Here is a 20,025-nt window from a genome sequence, read left to right on the forward strand (position 1 = left end):
CCATAAGTTGGTAGGACTTCTTCTTCTGTTACTTGTTCTTCTTAGAGTTTAGGCCCCTCGACCACATCTGTAAGTTGGCTCCATTCTGCAGGGCTTTGACCCGTCAGCAGTTTGTGACACCATACATATGTATAGTGTGGAGTTGGCACCGTTCTCAACATTTATAATAATACCATAGGGAATTTTCCCTTCTCCCATCACTTTTATCCCCTTCAGTGTTTAAGGGGGGACTTATGCTTCTCCTCCAGTGTTGGAGGGACTTTCTTATTGTAAAAATACTACAGCTTTACAAGGACGAACTCATTATCGATGTTTTATGAAGACATGTATCATTCCACGTTGCCTTGCCGTGGCGTATTGTCTATGTGTCCCTTTGTTGGGCATCACAAAAATTCTTCAGCCTTTGTCACCTTCATTTACAATCTTTTAAATAAAAATGATGTAAATGATTTAATGATTTAATCTAAGTACTTTGAGATCACATAAAGCAAATCAAAATACGGAATATAAGTGTACCTTTGGTATTAGTCGTGTGGATCAACACACAATCTTGGATGGAGCCACTTATAGACCTTCCTTACATTGTTCTTCCACCTTCCCACCAGTATACGACTTCTGCAAACATGTAAATTGATATTGAATCCGCCGTATTGTTTGTCTGTAAGCTCACATGTGCACATACACAAAGTCGTAATCTTTGGGGCACCCCAATTAACATCCATATTGATTAAAATATGGCCAAGATGACATCTTTCTCCAAGATTCCTTGCTTCGCATCTGCTGAAAACAGCCTAGAGCTTTCTGGCGCCGCCCTTTTGGAGCAAATCTTGCAATCATGAGAGAGGCCATCACTTTGAATCTGCTGAAAACAGACCAGAGCTATCACTTCAAATATGTTGAAAATAGACTATAGCTTTCTGGCCTGGCCCTTGTGGGGTAAATCCTGCTCAGTGCGTTCCAAGAGTCCACAGTTTGGATAGGAAGCTTTTCGAGAAGTTCTGGTGCTCTCTGAAGTATACTACATTTAGCAAACATGTCAACCAAGGCATTGCCAAGCACGATATATTTTTCAACAACCCCTTACCAACAATATCAGCCTGAATTTTTATGCCCATATCAACATCTTACGTAGAGCCACCATCATAAATTGTACCTCACCATAAACTGGACTCTTCATAAAACCATAAATCATGACTATAAATCAAGCATACAAAGATGGCACAAAACCTGTGCTAAACAACCCATTGTAAATATGGAATACAATGACAAAAAAACCTTGGACAAATGCTGCACCAAAATACCCACCAACTTGCCAAAAAATAGCCATAAACATGTGCTAAATACCCGATCATAAGTTGGTTTCAATATGTTGGCCATAAATTTGGCATACGATGACAAAAGACCTCGGTTAAATATCGCACCAACTTGTCAGCACCAACGTCCAAGCATGAGACTCATTCCTCACCCACAATATCTAAGCACCAACCATGGATAATTTTCTTCAATACCAACACATCATCGTGTACAAACCGTGTCCTTGATACCCATCTAACTCTTCTCTTGCAAACAAGAATTGATTATGTAGCGAATGACAACCATGAATTAAAATCCATAGTCATAAGAGTTCGGTTGAACAAGACCCTGTGGCATCAAATCAACTAATAAAGACAAGCATGTCCTAAACTTCAAGGTACAAGAGAGCATTAAGAGACTTACTTTCATCACTTTTAACTCAAATGCAATGGCATGCTCAAGCAACACATGCCTGACATTAGGGTCTTTTACCCCTTGAGCCAAAGCCTCCAACACACTGCAGGTGTAATGGACAAAATAAAAATCCATTAAAAAAAAAAAGATATATGGGCAACCATAAATAACCATTAACTACGATCATGTACCTATGTAAAACCGGCACAATAGCTACTATGTTAGTGCGTCCAAGTGGGTCGTAGTAGAGAAGGTGATTTTTTCTCCCATGTATCCTTACAACCTTTGTACATGTGGCAAGGTACATCACGCAACGTGTCCAATGTTTCCTGCTTCAAAGCCAAAAAACAAAAAATATATCAATGCAAAGCATGGATAAACCATAACCAACAACCCTTTGTACTCTTCTTACAAACCACATGAAAATGTTAAAAAAAAATGTAAGTACACAATCCTCAAGGTCCTTTTCCCTAAAGAACTAATGTAGGACATGCATGGCATTACTCTTATCCATAGTTGCATCCACAACAGATAACCACATGGAGTCCACAAACATCACTTGCTGCAAGATATCTCATACTAGTGTACTCCATCCAACTGCCAAAATGTATATGTTACGCACATTTCCACCTTTCATTATGCCTACAGACTCAACCAAGTATAACCTAAATGTGTTTATATTGAAAAAATATTCATCGTTTGTGTGGATGCTTCATTGATTAAGATGAAGTGCAAATTCTGGTATTACCAACACAGTGTGCATAAATTTTTTCAAAAGCAATGCATACAAGGATGATTGCAAAATTCCACGTGTATGATGCTCGATTGCTACTTATCGGAGTAGAGTGGATGATTTCATGGTCATTGCCTTATTCTTTTCCCTTTGCCACATCCTTAGAACTGCCTTGTGCTTTTTCCTTTGCAACATTCTCTACCACTTTTTTCAAGTCCACTCCACAATCAAATATACACACCGACTTCTTTCATGAACACTCGTTTAGGCTAGAGGTTGTCTTCATCAATAGTTAATTCCGTGGACTTTTCCTCGGTTGAGGGGTAGCCACGTTAGCAACAGGAGATTGGAGGGGGGTGTAGAAGCTCCCCCAATAAGAAGGATCATTGGCTACATCCACATTCCCCACCTTTGCATGTTGGACTTGAGCCTCACTCTTTGCACACAGTTCTACATTGAACTTTGATGCTAATCCTTGTGGGGTTGTGCATGTGATGCGAGAGGGACCACCTCGTGCACATGATCCCTTCCCCTTTCAAAAGGGTGAGCAAGCCATATGCTCAAAAAGCGAGAAATGTGAAGTACATTAGTTAGAAATAAGATTGAATTTATAAGCATAATCTCTCTCTCTCTCTCTCTCTCTCTCTCTCTCTCTCTCTCTCTCTCTCTCACACACACACACACACACACACAGATTAATGCCTTTTGCAAGTTCGCATGCACGTATGTGCCATCCAAATTTCACCACCTCAAATGGATTCTCCAATCGATTTTTGACAAATAAAGAAACAAAAACCATTCCCCTCTCTCTCTCTCAACAAAAAAACATCCCCCCCCCTCTCTCTCTAAGTAATATATTCTAATTGAGTTCATGCATGTTTCTCTCTCTCTCTCTCTCTCTCTCTCTCTCTCTCTCTCTCTCTCTCTCTAAATAATACATTCTAATTAAGTTCACGCATGTTTGTGTGTAAGCACTGGCATCCAAATTTTACCAGCATGTGTGTGTGTGTCTAAGAGACAAACCAGGAAAGAAAAAAACAGTGTGTGTGTGTGTGTGTGTGTGCCTTTGATAAAACAATAAAGAAAAAAAAAATTGTGTGTGTGTATGAGAGAGTGTGTATGTGTGTGTGTGTGTGTGTGTGTGTGTGTGTGTGTGAGAGAGAGAGAGAGAGAGAGAGAGAGATTGAATTATGGTCCACGGAGGTCATATATGACCCATGGGACCAAAAGGAGCACTACAACAATTCCTTCTTAATTAGAGTGAGGGGTGATACATTTTAGTTAAGGATTGAGGGACCATCAAGAGGGTAAAGTAAATAAAAAGAGAGACAAAACCTAAGGGGGTTCAATTGAGGGGATAGCCAGCTTAGGATTTTGAAATTTTTGGATGATCTCTTTGCCACCTCGGTAGACTACCCATTTTCCTTGTGTACATGCTTCATGCATCTTCTTGAGCTCCGTTGATTTACTCTTGAGTTGATTTGTGGTCAATTCTTCAGCAATCTAGAACTTTTTCCCCTTGAGAAGTCAAGATTGGCGTAGCAGCTTCATACGCTCATCTTTGTCCTTAAAAGTGAGTATGCAATGATCAGGTGGCACATGCCTATGTGTGTCATTGATCCATGAAACAATTTCGGGATTGATGTAGACAAGTTGAAGAATGTTATTGAGCTTGGAGATTGCTTCCTTGAGGGTGTCCTTGTTGGTGCACTATGGTGAGTAGAGCCCCCCAATCCTGACCTTGAGGCCAAGAGAGTCTTGTAATCGGCATTCATGTAGGGCTGCCTTTCTCTTGTTGTCGATCTTCTTATGTGTTGCTTCATTTTATTCTTTTTGTACTGCCACCATGATAATCTTGGGGAGTGAGGTTTTAACCTCCTGTGCTTTTGCAAGTAGAGCTTGGCTCTCTGCCTCCGTTGCGTCTTCAAGCTTGTGTAAACGTTCTTTGAGTTTCACATTCGCCCCAACGAGTTCCTGAATCTGAGCCTCGAGGGCTGTGATCCTTGCTTCTTGGGGGCGGTAGGGTCCTTCCTTGGAGCTACTGCCACTGCAAGAAATCTCTTGCGTGCAATGGGAGTGCCAAATGACGACATCAGTGCCACCAATGGGGCTAGTGACACCTTCCTAAAATTCCTAGCTTGCAACTTTGTTGAATTGAGAGTGTGGTGGGATTGAAGGCTTACTTGATTCAAATAAATGAAATTAACCTTAATCTAGGCTTTGTGTAGATGGATCAGCCTGTGTAGACGGGTCAACAGCAGGTAGGAAAATCAGTAGTTGAAGCACAATGTACCTCGGATGCAGGTCGGCAAGACCTGGAAAAAACCATCATGTGCCTCAGACAATGCAACTGTTCTTGCACCATTGATACATGGCTCATGCAGAGATGAGAGCAATAAGAAATCAGCTCGAGTGTATAAGGGCAAGGCTCTTGTATTAACGTCCCCCCACAGAGCCCGCCTTGCCCAGTGGGAGACGAGCAGAGAAGCGTAGGGTTAGGGTTTCGACAGTGGCGTAGAGAAGTGTGTGTGTGTGTGTGTGTGTGTGTGTGTGTGTGTGAGAGAGAGAGAGAGAGAGAGAGAGAGAGAGAGAGAGAGAGAATAAAGAAAGAACCAATGTTATGTTGAAAATGGTGATCCACGAGCTACCATTCCCGATCAAAGTTGTTCAAATCTTGCGGAGGTCATCTAAGAAAAATGTAACCTATCACGTGAGTTCAACATAAGGGTATTTAAAGTTCTTGAAACTTATAGTAATATATATACATAAGGATACTTTTTTTTTCAAATTTGAAAAAAACTTACAGATTTTGAAAGTAGGATACATTATATTACCAAAAAATTCATAGATAAGGGGTTTTACAAACATGCCTTGAACGCACATGATATGGTAGTTTTACACATAGTGACCCCCCCTGAAGATCAAATATGTAGGAGATAGAGAGAGAGATTTTCCTTGTTGATTTTCTTCGAATTGCTTTCTTTCAAGCTTTCAATTGTTTCTGTTTGCTTTGCATTGTTGTTTTCTTTCAAGCTTGATTTTTCTATATTTGCTTCAATTTGTGCAACTTGGCTCAAGTTTATGAAGGTTTGCATTCACTCCTTGATGGTGCAGTGGTAGTGAGCTTGTGCTTGTGCTTGCCCATCATGTGCTAGATGGTTGTGAAGTATTCCCTGGTAACCCCATGAAAGCAAATACGCAGAAGATAGAGAGAGGGCTTTGCCTTGTTGATTTTGTGCATGCAAAAAACTTCTTTCCCACACCTCCTTCCCCCCTTAAACCTTATGCATGATCGTACCCCCACCCTACCCTCATCATTGAGGTTCATTTGACTGGTCATGCAGCCCATGGGCCCACCCTACCTGAGTTTAGTCTTTTTGCCATGTTAGTGCCTCAATCCTTGTCCGCTTCGATTTAATGAGCGATGTTGGCCATATAGGTGGCTCGAATGCCCTCCCAACTCCATGGACCTGTTCCCAGACCTTGATCCCCTACCCCCCGCACGTCCTTTAATGCTAGGTGTTACTTAGTGCTAAGGATTAAAGACTGATATTTGCTTGTCTTGATAATGAGTGTCTTCTGACCCCACCCACCAATAAAAAAATTTGTGTGCTTTCAAAAAAATAACTTTCCCTTTTTCATTAGCAAACACTACAAGAGGTTGTGTGCTCTTGTGACGCTGTTAGCGACGGAAATACACTGGGTTTTTATAACCCCCGACGTCGCTAAAACCATCGCTAATAGCGTCGCTACAAGAGCTACGCTATATGCGTCGCTGTATAGAGACGCTCATAGCGACGTTTACACAGAAGTCTATAGCGACGCTCATAGCGACACTACAGAGCCATAAATAGCGACGGTTATAGCGACGCCCGAGAGAATTTTTTTTTGGTGACAGGGCATTGAATGCCCTGCCACCCATCAACCATATTGTACTTGATTCACTTTTAAAAAAAATTGCAAGGGTAGATAATAGACCCAAAATAGTCACCCACAAGACGCATTGTTTGCAAAATTGACAAGCGTAAAATTGACAATTGTACACATCATAGGCAAAATGAATTGATTGGCAAATGTAATAATGACAATTGTACAACATCATAGGCATAAAGAATTGATTGGCAAAATGAACTGCGGTGACAAATGTAATAATATACATGGTTCAAAAAGATGTATAAACTCCGTCTCATGATACATAAGCTATGAGAAACCCTAAACTAATGCTATCTAGGTACGGCTAAACTGAAGTCGTCTAGTCAGACGTCTCATCGCGTCCAAGCGGCGTATCTGTCGGATTCTGCAACAAAAGACAATAAGACAGCTTTCAATAAGTATAAACATATAACGACATTTATAAAAAAATACAAAAAATAGAAAAGAGTAAACCCTAATACTAACCATGCCGCCGCGAGAACTGAGAATGTCCATCAGGGCGTTTAAGCCCTTCCTGCCTGCGTACTCGCGCTCGTACGGTGTGGGATCACGTCCTGTCATCGACCACTGTCAAAACATACAAAGATTTCATTATGTTAGAATTAAAAAACTCATAAACCCTAAACTATCGAACATAAAGAGCAATGCGAAAACACTTACAAAATCGGCCTCAAATGATGCCCATCCACCGCTCCCCAAGTGGTGCGAGCTCCTTGCCTCTACTCGCGCTCTGGCTGCATCCTTTTTTTGCTTCCACTTGTCGGGATTCTCGCGCGCTGCTTTCTTCGCATTCTTCCAATCTTCTTTGGCCAGCCAATCTGGCCTGTTCCACCCATGCTTGATTGCTTTTTGCACTTCGGAACGCTTGTGTTTGCAGTATTCGCGCATTCAAATCTTCATTAGGTCTTCATTGAAGTGCTGATCCCATGTTGTAACGTGAAACTCATCATGAAGTATGCTGATGACTCTGTCTATTAAATCACTTGGTACTTCACTCCATTTGTTTAGTATGTAGTGTCTAAACAGCTGAGAGCAAAGACCACGCATGCGCGAGATCACCTTCTTGCCGTCATCATCCATGATGATGCCGCCGCTGAAGTCGACGGAGTAAGGTAAGCCCTCTGGCCGGTGACGCGTGAACTTGGGTGTCCTGGCAGGGGTCTCTAGCGGCATGCCGATGGGGGTACGGACGTCAGGTGTCTCCACCGGTGTCTGGGCCCCGAAGCGAGGAGTGTCGAGTGGGGTGGCTCCTGGCGGAGTAGGTAGAGGTGTGTAGCTGCTAGGAACAGTCAGCCGCGCAAAACCTGGCGTAGATGGCGATGCTGTGGCTGGTGTGGGGGCGGGCAAAGAAGGGGAGGTTAAAGAGCCTCGTCGAACACGAGGCGGTGTGGAGGCATCGGCGGCGGAATCCCCACAACAACCGCCACCGCCACCACTAGAGCGTCGGTGTCTAGACGAGTGTGAAAATCGTCTCGTCGACACCGAAGCTTCGGAGCGCGCCGAATGCTCCGAAAGAGAGGGAGATGCGGATGGAGTAGGAACGCGCGATGATGCACCAGAGCGATGACGCTACACGTACCACTGTCTCTGCTGCGGTGACAAAGAAGAAAGAAACTCCTCATCATCCATACCTGCATTAAACACATGAATATTTAAACTTAATATCGAATGAATAGAGTAGACAATGATGCAAAGACCATTAAATACAATGACGTAATGACGCATATAAATACAATGACTCAATCCACGTCCTTGCACTACGAGGGGCTACCTCTATGACGTACCACCAGTTTGATGTAGACTTTGTAGGATGAAATATTACCTGCCGGAGCCACATAACTTACATGAGAGCTTTCAAGCACATAACTTGTAAAAGGGGGATGTTAACTATTTACATACTTACTTGTTCACAATGCTCGGGTAGTACGAAAGTGTCTCTTACGTCAGTCCATTTCTTAGTAGAATCCACCTCAAGAAAACCAGACTCTCCTCTATGCACAGTAGCGTTGCGACCCTCCATGATTATCTTGAACCATTGCACGTCGAACAAGTCGACAAAAAATCCTCTGGAATCGAACCTGAAAATCTCTTGTAGCGTGCCGAAGTAAGTGAGTTCCGCCACCACAGGATCTGCATCAGAGGAACGTCGTCGACTAGACTGTTCAAATTTTGCCATGATTCCACAATCTTGAGTAAAACGCTTTTTGTCGATCCGTTCCACCCTAAAATGTCGACCTTTACACCATGCTGCTGTGTATGACTTATACTACAACGAACAAAGATTATGAGTGGCCGTTCAAACGTTTAGAAATAAAGTCACTAGCTAGTCGTACATTGCAAACTTACCTTGGTCGCGCAAACCCGAGAGTACTCCCACTCTTCCTCAGTCACTTCGTCACCGCATTGTTGTGCGCTTTTCAATTGTTTGTCCAACCATCTTAAGCTCATGAATGTTGGTAGCCTCTCCAGACCCGTCGGATAGTGCTTCAGTGGTCGTCTTCCCCATCTCCACTCGATTCGTGCCCTCTGTCGCTCTTGCTTTGCATCCTCATATTGTGAAATCCACTTTTGCATCACTGGATTGTGAAGCATGCAAAATCGGTTGATTTTAGCCTCTAGATCTTCCGTCATCTTCTTGTCAACACCGAGATTGGACATGACAATCCCAGATATGCGCTCATCATCTATGGTTCGCCATAGCGTGTCCCGGGCTTTATCAAATCCGTCTAGCCACTCTCCAATGTATACTAGGGACTCTGATACCAACCAACCTTCTGCCATGCTACCCTCCGGACATGCCTTTTGACGCACATATCCCTTAAGCGTTTTCATGAAACGTTCTAAGAAGAACATCTATCTGGAATGAACTGTGCCAGCTATTTCCACCTCATCAACTATGTGAACAAGAAGATGCACCTGAATGGTTAGCATGGTAGTAGGAAAATGTTTCTCAAACATGCACACAAGCTCCGCAGCATTTAGTTTGGTGAATGGTATGGAGTCTACGTTGATCTCCTTTTGTGAGATCCATTGCACCAGCTTTGCAAGTTTGTAGATTGTGTTACGGATGTCGAGAGACAAACATCCCTCAATGGCAACCGGTAAAATAAACTGTAAAGTATGTGCAGCAATGATATTAAAGTCCACATTTTATGCAATGATATTAAAGTCCACTATGAACGTACCTAACACATTTTATGCCAATCGTGTGACTTCAAACCGGTAAGCTTTCCTTCTTGAGTAAAACACGTTCGGAGCGAGTGCATTACGCCAGTGGGGGTCCGCAAAGATCGAATGGTCTCTTTTACTTTGCGTTCTTGGGCTCCTGTGAAAATCCATGGTGCTTTAGGGAGTTTTATCAATCCATCAAACGTTGTTTGCGGCCAATATTGCTCCATACGATCCACATTTCTAAGGTCAACTCTGGCTCCCAAAGTATCTTTCTTGCCGGTCAGATGGTCCCATAGTAGATTACCCACATTCTTGAATATGTGCATTGGATCGAGCAAGTGATTGAGCATGAGTCGGGGCCAGCATGGTAACTCGTACCATAGAGATAGTCTCTTCATCCCTGGAGGCAATCCGTCATCGCACATCTCCTTCTGCTCTAACCATGCTTGTGCAGACATCCTTGGTGGCTCTCTTCCCAAAAAGCCGTCGCGTAACACATGATTCTCTGGAAGATACGCTTGATGACCTTCGTAGATTTGCTTCTTCAGTGAGGGCGCCCTACGTGCATTCAGTCTAGGTCCACATGTGACACATGCTCTGTATCTGCTTGTTTGAAGCCCTGCATGTATACACATGATAATAGATCAACTATGGGAAAAAACAAGATTTACAGTGTCTGAGTGAGGAGTGTCAATAGATCACCAGAGCATTCTGTTAGCCCGGGATAGTCATGCATGGTCCACATTAGAATGACTCTGATCAAAGCGTTCCGTCGTTCTGTGTGTCGGCTCATATCCACCACCTCTATGCCAATCCACAATTGTTGTAGCTCTTCCAATAGTGGACTAAGATACACATCCATATTCTCCACTTTATATCGCCCTAGCACAATCAAGCTTAGCCATAGGTGCCCCTTCTTCGTAGTCAACCACGGGGGAATGTTGTAGTTGATGATGACAACGGGCCATACACTGTAAGATGTTGATCTTTGACCAAATGGATTTACGCCATCCATAGCCAGGCCTAAGCGCAAATTTCGAGCTTCCCTGGCAAAATGCGACCATGTTCCATCTATATGTTTCCAGGATGCACAATCTGCAGGAATTCGTAGCACACCATCCGAAGATTTATTCTCCTCATGCCATGATGCTAGGGCGGCCATGGACTTACATTCAAAGAAATGCTTGATGCAAGGAAGCAGAGGAAAATGTCGCAAAACCTTTTGTGGAATTTTTGTCCCGTGGAGATCTACTCGATATCTTTTGGAATCACATTTCGGACACTTCTCCATGTCTATGTATTCCCCTCTAAAAAGAATGCAGTCATTAGGACAAGCGTGGATAGAATTGTAACCCATCCCCAAGTTTCGCAAAATCTTTCTTGCTTCATCTCGGAAATCTGGCATCACATTGTCAGCTGGTAGTATGTGCTCTTTAAGCAATCTACACAACATAAAAATACGATACACTCGTGTAAATAGCTATCAGATCATTATACATTTAGAGTTTTATTAAAGTAAACTAATTGTAATAGATCACCTGAAAAGCGCTGTGACGCTAGTGTCACTCCATCCAAACTTTGCCTGCATGTTGAGAAGAACCAGGAGTGCTTTCAATCTAGACATACGTGCTCCATTATACAATGGCGTATCGGCTTCACTTTTCATATCATCATAGATAAGCCTTTCTGAATCCATGATCGTCTCGATCATTTCATCAATCTCGGGCTCAAACATTGCCTCGTTGAGAATGTGCTCTGCATGATCATCCCCCGAGCTGTCAGAGGCTACATCTTGTGGCCTCACATATGCTGCTTGACCAAAGCGCCAGCGAACACGTCTATTGGGTTGCAAGATTGCTGCTTGTTGGCCAGCGTCAGAGTCCGACGAGTTATAATTGGCAAAAACTCGATCTATAATAGATGGATCGAACTCGCCAAATTCGTGAACGTGCTGCAAAGAAACACGTCTTGTCCCTCGCACAACATGCTTGCATTGATTACAAGGACATAAGACCCTCTTTGAGAGATAGGTGTTTCGGTTGGACGGTCCCACATCCTCGTCACTACTCATAATGAGGATAAAAATCTTATAACTTGGACAACAAATTTAATATTCTATTGGCATTCTTCGTCTTATCTCTCTCTCTCTCTCTGTCTGTCTCTCTCTCTCTCTCTCTCTCTACCTCACATTCTCTAGTCATGTCCAATCCCCGCACACCTCGGTCTAGAGGTGCACGGAGATCAGAACCACCGGGTTATAATCTCGTCTTTATTAGTCAATACCTATATTTGTGGGTACAAGAAATCTACAGAACCACGTCTACATGATACTGCATGTAGTGGACAAAACCCCTTTGCCTCTTCTCTAGCTGTAGCACTTCACAACATCTTAACATCTTTTCATAGTAGATCTTTTCACTGTTCGTCTAACTCTAAACCCTAAACCGTAAGTAATTCTTGCGCGGACTCGATCTAACGTAAATAAGCGTGAATCTAAATAAATGTAAATCTAACTAAAAATAAACCTAAATCTAATTTAACGTAAGTCTACATCTAACCTAATCTTTAACGTCTTTTGGGATAGTTTCCTACGACGTTAAAACTCTCTTCTTCTTGTGTGTGTGTGTGTGTGTGTGTGTGTGTGTGTGTGTGGGTAAACCTAAATAAACCTAAGTCTAATCTAATATAACGTAAATCTAAATCTAACGTAAATTATGTTATATTAAAAACAAAGAACTAAACTAACAGGGATTATAAGAACCTTTAAAACTAATTTAACACATAATTTTTCACATAAAGGGCAAGAGTTGGCATTCTCATCACTAAAGATGTGAGAGTTAACTTCCTGCGGTGTGACGCTGCCTCATCTCCATCCACATCTGACGACAGCAATTGGCCCATTGGACCGTTCTTGCTCTTGTTACTAACTTTGAAGTTGTTGTTGAATGACTAGAGGTTGTCTAGATGGTCATTGTCGGGATGTAGTGACTCTTGCCGCCCTGAAGATCCACCTTCTTTCCTATCTTCTGAAGACATTTTCACCAGTACTTTTGGATCGACGGAGCCCACCATGAGTGAAGGCAGCAATACCCTATATTCCATTGAGGGCTTTCTTCACCCGCTTCATGCAGGCATCGCAGTTTATGGAGACCTAAATCTAATCTAATATAACGTAAATCTAAATCTAGCGTAATTAAACGTAAATCTAACTAAAAATAAACTAAATCTAATTTAACGTAAGTCTACATCTAACCTAATCTTTAACGTCTTTTAGGATAGTTTCCTACGACGTTATAACTCTCTTCTTCTTGTGTGTGTGCGCGTGTGTGATGTTGTTGTGCCAATAAAAAGAGATAAATGGTATAACCTTTCTATCACCCATGCAAGTATGATAGATTGGTTATGCATTTCCCTCTTGAATAATAGTCTTGAGGTTCCTCTCTCGTCGGCTAGATCTTTAGGTCTTTTAATTTTAATTAGTTTCCTACGATGTTAAATTAGTTTCTCTCTCTTTCTCTCTCAATGTGTGTGCGTTTTTTTGTTTATGCATGTTTTCTCTCTCTTTTCCTCTCTCAATGTGTGCGTTTTTTGTTTATGCATGTTCTCTCTCTCTTTTCCTCTCTCAATGTGTGCGTTTTTTGTTTAATACTTGCTCTCTCTCTCTTTTCCTCTCTCAATGTGTGTGTGCATTCTTTGTTTATGTATGTGTGTGTGCGTTTTTGTTTATGTTTGTACTCTTTCTCTCTCTCTCTCTCTCTCTCTCTCTCTCTCTCTCTCTCTCTCTCTCTCTCAAAAACACTATGTGTGTGTGTGTGTGTGTGTGTGTGTGTGTGAGAGAGAGAGAGAGAGAGAGAGAGAGAGAGAGGGAGAGAGAAAGAGGGGAAGGGAACATGAGAGTGAGGAGAGGGAAGGAGCATACCTGGCTCTCCTTCCTCTCCTTGTGTGTGTGTGTGTGTGTGTGGAGAAGAAAGAGAGAGAGAGAGAGAGAGAGAGAGAGAGAGAGAGAGAGAGAGAGAGAGGGAGAGCGTTACGTGCTCCTTGCTTGAGGGCGCCGAAAAACTCAGATCTGAGATCTGGGTTTTTGGGCGCTCTCTGTTATTTTTTTTAGCCCAGCCGGCGTCGCTATGAGATATTTGCGACACTCATAGCGACGCCGGGATTTTTTTTTTTGAGCGTCGCTGTGTGAGCGTCGCTAATATGAATAGCCTCTTGTAGTGAAAAACAAGAGGCTTCGCTAAGGACTCACCCCTTTGTGGTAGGCCAAAAAAGGGAAGGTCTTGGGGAAACCACTAGCACGTATGAAAGTAAATTCCTGCTAGACAATGCTAGCCAAGGCATCAAGAAGAATTACACTCATTCCAAGAGAGCACTAACCTGAACATGAGAGACCAATCTCAATCATAATAAAAACCAGTAGCGTAGTTCATGGGGATAACAGATGAAAAGCTTACAGTCGCAAGTTTATGCATGCGGTTTCTCGAATTTATGAGAATGTGATGTGTCAATTGCACATGGGAAGAGGAATTTGAGAAATTTTTGCAAGCACTGTTGGCATGGGTTAAACAAGGATGTCGGTTGTCAACAACTCTCTTTGATCTATGCATTGATCAATTGGAACAAATGATACTTGACTTTATGCAAGAAGAAGCATTGAAGAGGTTACTATTTGCAATGCAGTAATCATGATTTTGTTGTGTACGGATGATGTAGTGCTTCTAGCACACACTTTAGAGGATGCAGACAAGCTTCTGGTTGTCCTTGAGAAATTTTTCTTGTATAGTGGGATGATTGTGAATGAATCCCAAAAAAAGGTTTGTGAAAACCAACCGTAAATAGAAGCCATGCATTGTGTACAACAATGAGACGCTTGAATTTGTTGAGAGCTTTAAGTACCTTGGCCTTGAGGTTCCAGCCAATCTCAACTGCATGAATGTGATATGCATCGTTTGGAAGCTGGAAAGAGAGCGTACTATGAATTTGAGGACATGTGTAATGCGGGAAACATCAAGGGATGGGTTCTCAAGAAGTACATGTTCTTCTTTATGGAGTTGAAGTGTGGGACACGAGCATCTCAACGTCTACTTGGAAAGAGTTTGAGAATGTCCAAAATCGTTTTCTTACAAACTTTCTCAAAGTTAAGTCACAAACACCATATGTGCTCCTACTTTTTGAGTCGGAATCTCTTCCAATTGAGGTTATGGGCATGGAAAGGATTGTGGAGTACATGATAAAGATGCGTAAAAACTCCTCACATTGACTTCCTACAATTGCATGGGAAGCAAGTAAAAAAATTCAAAAGACGTATAAAAGCAAGATCTTGAGCACGGCATGGATGCAAGACATAAAGAAGTGGTTTGGAAGATGGGATGCATTACACTTGCTACATCTTGATTACGGGATGGATGAAAGTCATAAAGAAGTGGTTTGGGAGATGGGATGCATTAAACTTTCTACATCATGCCTTAATAGACTCCCAAGTGAATGAAGCTTTTCTACAACACCAATGTATTACAGCTTGGGAGGAATCCAGTGGGTCACTCTTCACACATTACACCACCCACATTGTCCCCAACTACAAAACCATGTTCTTCGCTGAAAGAGGAAACTGTACTCACCCTTACATGCTTGAGCATATCCCCTTGTTAGTGATACACACTATCACAACCATTCAGCTTATCTCTCACTCCCTTCAATGCAAGACAGGGCATTGAGGCAAAAGAGAAGAGTCAAATCGATTCTTCACATCATGCTCACTAAGATTCTGAGCACCACACACTACTAGAGTGCTCAAATTTTGGTCACATTAGAACTTGCTTCGCTCACATTTTTAGCCATGACTTAGACCTGCACGCTTTCCTCTCCCAGTCACAGTGTGGTCTCTCCATTGCAACTCTCATCGCCACAGTTTTGGAGTATTGAGAATCAGGCATCAGCCACACACATACTACATTGCATGTAACTTTGGTCCCATAGCTCATATTTGACCCCTGAGGACGATAATAAAATTTACCTCTCTCTCTCTCTCTCTCTCTCACACACACACACACACACACACACACACACACACACACACACACACACACACACACACACACACACACACACACACACACACACACACACACACACACACACACACACACACACACACACACACACACACACACACACACACACACACACACACACACACACAAACGCCAATGTATTGCCTGCTTCAAAGGAATTTGATGGGTCGCGCTTTAGACATTACATCACCCATACCCACGTATAGCTTGGAAAACTAGTGAACCTTTCTTCTCTCATGTTTCAATGGATCCTATCTTGGACTAAGGTATATCTTACGTCTCTCCATGCTTAAATGGACTCTAGCTTGAACATAGAGTAGACCTTCCGGTAAAACTCCACATGTTGCAGCATAGGATATGTTGACAAATAACGGGCTTTGTGGAGATTCCCTTATGCATATTTAGAAAGGCTAGTGTTTCTTATCTTCAAAGGATCCTAGTGTAGATTGGTTGTGGACCTTGGTTTTCTCCATGCTTCAATGGACCTGAGGTTAGACAAGTGGAGGTGGATAAGTGTTCACAACCTTGAAATGAAACCTCTCTTGTTACAACCATCATAGATTGTACACATGGTGGACCTTGCAATTATTTTATAAACCTATCTTGGATAAATGGTGGAACCTTGATTATCTCCATACATCAAGCCAAGGTTGGTGAATCTTTCTTCTTTCTATGTTTTAGTGGAGCCTAACTCAGAAAAGTGGTGAACTTTGCTTCTCTCCTTGTTTTAGAGGAGCCTAACTCAGACAAGTGGTAGAGCTTGCAAAGTATCCTAGATTAATCAAGTGGTGCACCTTGAAACAAAACCACCCATGTACAACATCTCATGGGTTTTTTATGTTTCAATGGATCCTAGCTCGGACAAGTGGTAGGTCTTGTCGTATCCATGTTTAAATGGATTCTAGCTTATACAAGTGACATATATTTTTTTCTTTTCATGTTTCAATGGAGCACCTACCTTGGACAAGTGATGGAACTTGAAACAAAAACCCCATGGACAACATATCATGGATTTTTGAAGTGGTGGAAAAAAGTACTAGCTTGGGTGGTGGACGCTGCTTCTCTCCATGCTTCAATGGAACCTTAGCGTTGGAGAAGAGATGGTAGACCTTGAAGTAAGACCTTGCATGTTATAGCCCGTCATATGTTGTGCACGTGGTGGACCTTTCAAGTGTGCTATAAGGCTAGCTTGGAGAATAGGTGGACCTTTGATAATCTCCATACATCAACAAGCCAAGTTTGGACAAGTGGTGGATCTACAAACCAAAATATTTACACTAGAATAGAGTATATTTTGAAGATGTGAGATTAAAAACCCATGCTACTAGAGAGAATAAGTTGAAAATGTGGTGGAGCATTCTTACAATGTCCTATGACTAATTTTGAGTAGTGATGACTTTGAAACTATCCCCCTAGTCTACAAGAAAACATATATGGACCAAGAGGCTAGGCTCAATGCATCCCATGTTACCAGATACTATAGGTTTCTTGGATAGTTATTGGACCTTGTATCAATGCTCAATGTATAGCTTGAACAAGTGGTGGACCTTGGTTCTCTCTATACTTTAAATGGGCAATATATTGGAGACTCGGTTTGCTATGTTTCTCAAAGATTTTATTTTTTGAAACCTTTTGAGGCCCCATGTAAGAGACACTTTCAATCTTCCATATGATAAACATCCCAATAGTACTATTATCCTTTGATGTAGTCCTTGTATTTATGCATAATGTTTTCCTTTTTTTTTGCAGATATAAATGATTTAAGTGAGATAAAAATGAGGTGTATTTCATGCTATGATTATATTAATGGGGTGGCTTTTGAAGTGCGACTTTCATGTATTCAACGAGCTGGTTATGGGCTATTTGTGCATACTTCCCTTGAAAGTGGTGTGGATAATCTAAACTATGGAGGGCATAAGTATATACTTCAAGAGTGGAAAAGGATATGCAAAATATTTCGAAGAGCCTCTAGATATTTTCTTCTAGAAGATCCAAATATAGAAGAAGAGGAAGCTCAAGCATACATTCTTTGTTGCATAGAAGAAGGAAATGTGTCGAGCTATATAAATAGTTCTCATGGTACAAGTGTCCAACCAAATGTACGCTATACATTTGATCCAGATTTTCCACTTTGGCACAAATGCACATCTTCGCACATCAAATCAAAAGAGTATGGCTATGTATTCCTTGAGATTGTTTGTTAGGTTGCAGCAGGAGAAGAGTTTTTTGTTGACTATGACTTTACTTGATATTCTCAAGTATTGTATGCAGATGGAAATCTTAAATACAACTAAAATTTAATTTTTTTATTGATAGAATCTCAACACTTAAGTGTATATGATTGTTGTTTATTTTATGTTTAGTTAGAATCTAGAGTGCTCTTATTCTTTGTGTGTTTTTAAAGTTATTGAACGTAGAATCTTGACTCTACTCAAGATTTTTAGAAACTCTATCAAAATTTAATCAATACCCTAGGTTGGAAAAATGGTAGGGGCTCCAATATTACTTTCTTCTTTTGATAAATTTTACCTTGGATATGGAGCACATATCTACAACATTTTGGTGTAGTTGCTTAAACAAGTTGTGGCCCTTGAATCCAAATCCAAGCCAAAGAGCTTTTTTTTTTCTTGTAGCCTAGATTGGACATGTGATGGACCTTCTGCATCTGTCTTCCTGAACAGGTTTTTCTTGTAGCCTAGATTGGACATGTGGTGGATCTTGTGCCCATGTGTTCTTGAACATGTTTTGACTTTTAGTATTCACTTAAGTACTAACATTTAATAGATTGTATGTTGGAGAAGGTTTCCACAATAGATGGTAGTTTAGACAAGTGGTTCCTTGTGTACCAATGCTAACAATGGTTGCAAGGATTCAAATATTGATTTTTCCTTGAATAAATTTGTTACTTGGAGCTCTACATGTTAAAATGGTGAATTAAATTCTAGTGATTTTTGAGAAACCAATGTTATGTGTGCTTTCATAGATTCAAAAATTGGGATTGACAAAGCCCCTATGAATCAAGAAACAATTGTAGAATCCATTGATTCTCTCATTTATGAAGTGCCCAAGACGCAGATGATATTTCTATATCAGAGTCTAGTGATGTGCAACTTGATCAAGCTTGCAGTAATGTAGACCAAGAAACCAGTGCTCCAACAATCGAACCTACTTCAAAAGAGGAAGAAACATCTTCTCTTGAGCCATTTCCAATTGCTGCTACTTCATCTAGTGCAGATGACAAGAAATCCATGCTTACAATTATATTGGATTGAAATGGTCCATTATTGAAGTGTTCCCCTCAGCCATCCTCACACCACAAGTTAATTCCAAAATATTCAAAAAGGCATACTATACTTAGGCCAGGTTGCATACAATTCTTGACAACTATAGTACATAAATTTAATGTTGCAATCTGGTCAACAACTACTAGCAACAATGTGCTTCAAATCCTTAGCGCACTAAACAAATCAGCTGGGGATACATTACCTTTGTTTGCAGTTTGGTATCAAGAAGGTTGCTACACCGCTGAAATCCAAAAATTATTTAGACCTGCCAATCCAAATGTTGAGGCATGTTCAAGCCTTTGGCCAAAGTTGCCATGGGGTTTGAATGTAATTCACAAATAGAAGTTCTTATTAATGACTCTCCTTACAACAGATGTATTTAATGTGAAAAAAATTGCATTTTTCCACCACAATTTGATGGTGAAAAAATGATTGACAATGTGCTGTTGGGGGAGCTGCTTCCCTACTTGCTTCAACTTGATGATAGAAGGGATGTGCACGATTTGATTGCTTCTAATCGTTCTGGACAACGTGAAGTGACAAATAAGAGTGAATACAAAGAAATCGTAAGATTATTGAAACCATAAAAATGATGCTTGGTCAGCTAAGGTGTTCTTTACAAGAAGAATACCACCTGCAAAATATGACAAAGGTGAAACTACCCTTAAGGAAAAACTGCACCGAGCAAGTGACACAAGCCACCACAATGAAATAAGAAGAGCCCAAATACAAGAAATATTGGCAAATGAAGGTACGCCCATTGAAATCGTGAAGGCACCACAATTGATCTCTTTAGCTAGGCAATTGGGTTGTAGCACAAAAGTACCATTGAAAGGCAACCACTGCAAAGACGTATATAAATAAGGTGAAAGCTGAGAACAATCTTCTAAAGCTGGATAGAAAAAAGACCTAAGTTACTATTGAAATGTTTTAAACCTTCATACACATGCTAGATACAACATTAGTATCCATGGTATCTTATCAATCTTTCTCTTTATTCCTAGTTGCAGGTTCTCACAGAGGGTATATCTTGATGGAGCTCAACCGATAGAAGTTTTGGTATGTTTTTTCAAAATAACAAAGCAAACACCTAGATTTTTTTTATAAATATCTTGAGAGATGTTTTCTT

Source organism: Adiantum capillus-veneris, chromosome 4 (genome assembly GCF_014529385.1).
Source record: "Adiantum capillus-veneris isolate H3 chromosome 4, ASM1452938v2, whole genome shotgun sequence".
Lineage (NCBI taxonomy): Eukaryota > Viridiplantae > Streptophyta > Polypodiopsida > Polypodiales > Pteridaceae > Adiantum > Adiantum capillus-veneris.